The following is a 3200-nucleotide window of genomic DNA, read 5'->3' on the forward strand; positions in this document are numbered from 1 at the left end:
CGACACACAGGTTACAGTGTTAATTTATCTCGTTATCGAACTTAGGCCAAACACAAGTTAAAGTTTTATAAAGTACGGCCTGTATGCAAGTGGATTTACACATTTCGTTGTATACGATTAAAAAAAGTACTCTTACGATAAAGATATTAATTTGGCCGGAAATGTTTTGCGGGTCTCTGCTAGTTCTTTATTACATGAATAGGCGGGACCTTAGGCACTACACCAATAAACATTCTATACGTCACATTTTTAGTAAGCTCAAACGACTTTGAAAACAACGTTACAAAAGAAGTGACATTTGTTGTTGGTCCCCAATACATAAATAAACATATACTGCTTATAATTGTGGCTTTAATCACTTTGACACTTTCATAAACAAGACACTAGGAATAAGATAATTCTATTCTTTGGAGAAGGAATAGAATAATTCCATATTCTACAGATACTTTCTGGTAATATTTTGTTCAATTAACTTTGCAATGCAGATTAACAGGATCAATAAATGTGATATAAAATATTTCCCCATTTACTCGCCAGATTAACCTTACAATAAAGTTAGTTTGTTTTAGCGTAAAGCTACAGTATAGGCTAGCTGCGCCCTATACACCGCGAGGAATTGAACCCTGGATTTTAGTGTTGTAAGTCTGTTAAGCTACTGCTCACCCACCGGGGTAAGTACGATAGAGACCAGGAGCCTTAGTAAAAGTGATAAGAAACATATTCGTATTTACCCACAGGCTCGCGTTCTACATGCGTCCAATTGAATACACCTTTTATGTAGTTTATTCAACAAACAGTTTATCATATTCTCACTTGTTATCACTTTCACGTCTCTCTTAACTCCATTCATTATACTTTCTGCCACTACAAAAATATATAAATATATTGATTTTCATACGATTACAAAATGATGGGCTATCAACATGACACATAAGCAGGTGCTAGATGTTGTAATCGTCTTACTTAGTGTCGTTCAACATGATATATTATTATACAGACTATTAATGTAACTGGATCATTTGTAAACATATCATTAATCTGACTGGATCAGTTGTAAACAGATTATTAATCTAACTGAATCAGTTATGTAGTTAGCAGTGACATGTAGATTTTTCCTCTGTATATTGCTGAAAATAATTAACATTAGAGCGATCACTGCCAAATGTAAAACTGTGTATTTATTTCTGTAGTGGAGACAAACTATTCACAATTCATACCCTCTTTTTAAGCTAGAGCAAGGCTTCAGCGTTTTGGAGGAATTTTCGTCTAAATTACTTAGTATCAAGTAATGTTAATTTCAACCTGCATGTTTAAAAGTGGAATAAACTGCTGGTTGTTCTTATACATCTGCTAATTAATTAAAATATTGTTTTATTGTTTTATTTTTTTTAAAGACTGGTCAGAAAGTAAACTCAAATACTTCAGACAACAAATTATAACGTAAGATAATTCTTAGTGATTACTTACATTATTACTCTGTTACTTACAACATGATTTTTGAGATTACGATATAAATCTTATCACTTTTACATTATTGTAAATACAGAAAGTAAATATTAGCTTCTATATTTACATTATCAACTTGGTTATGGTATAACCGTTGGCATTGTTTGATGTGTCATAGAATGTTTGTTTATATGACAACACATATATTTATATAGAACGCTTGTTTACATGTCTCATGGTCTTGTTCTTATAATTTCACATATATATATATATATGTCAGCTTGTTTATATTATGATATTATCGAAGTTTGAATTATGTTTAGGAGAAGTTTGTTTTATTATCATACATTTGCATTCTTATATCGATTTTATTTGGTAGAGTTTTTATTGTTGTATATAAGTCACTACAACTACCAAAAATTAACAAATTTTACTGTTATAGAGATAAATTGTATCTTAATTTCAACTCGACTACTGGTACACACACACACACACAAAGGGTAGAGACGAAAGGAAATCTATGTTGATATAGAGTCCAAAAATATTTACCAAAATTGTTTTTTTAAACCCCGCGATTCTTAAGGGAATGTGCATTGTAACCATCTTTAGTCCTACACCATAACCATCTTTAGTGCTATACCAGTACCACCTTTAGTGCTATACCATAACCATCTTTAGTCCTACACCATAACCATCTTTAGTGCTACACCATAACCATCTTTAGTCCTACACCATAACCATCTTTAGTGCTATACCATAACCATCTTTAGTGCTATACCATAACCATCTTTAGTGCTATACCAGTATTGCAATAACGTGCTCGTGAATATGTACAATAAACGAGCAAACTTTCGTCCGCTCTGAGGACTCGGGGTCTAACTTGTGACCTCCTGAAAGGCTTACTTACGGCTAGCAAGTAAGTATGTGTAACAACAGTTGAGTATGGTGATAATACGGATCAACTCGGATTCCATACCGCATTCATGATATATGGATGTATCTGTGTTCATATGAAAAACTGGACGCTGTATGCTTCTCGGTTAATTACATGTGTCGTGTTCACTTCTTTATAACCATTGTTTGTACTGCCTAACTTTGTAGGCTGTTTTGAGAAGCATTCTTGATGTTTATATAATATTTGAACGTGAATATATATATTACTTAAAAATATTACATGATTTTCATAGATATTACAAGCAGTCATAAATTACGCTGAAAAGCGAAAAACAAAATAAAAAATATATTTCTTCATATAGTTGTGATTCTAAATTATATGTTGCATACATTACAGTTATAACAGTAATTGAACTCATGTGGCTCTGGTGTCTGAAACTCGCGACTAAAATCACCTTAGAACACATTTAAACAGTCTGGTCTTTAACGAACTTGAAATTGTTGTGTGCTAATTAGACCAAATTTCACCAGCATAACGTTCACAACTGAGCTTGGAGCGAGTCCAAGTGCTTCTTGAATGAACTGAAATAAAATCACTCGGCCTGGCATGTCCTGGTGGTTAGTGCACTCGACGGGTCGCGGGCTCGAATCCTGTCACCGAACATGCTAGCCCTTTCAGCCATTGGAGCGTTATAATTTTTATGGTCAGTCCCACTATTCGTTGGTAAAAGAGTATCGCAAGAGTTGGCGGTGGGTAATGCTGATTAGCTATCACTTTAAAATTAAGGACGGCTCGCGCCGATAGACCTCTAGTGATTTTGTGCGAAATTCCACAAACAAACAAACTAACTAAAATCACT

This window comes from Limulus polyphemus, unplaced genomic scaffold (genome assembly GCF_000517525.1).
Source record: "Limulus polyphemus unplaced genomic scaffold, Limulus_polyphemus-2.1.2 Scaffold2122, whole genome shotgun sequence".
NCBI lineage: Eukaryota > Metazoa > Arthropoda > Merostomata > Xiphosura > Limulidae > Limulus > Limulus polyphemus.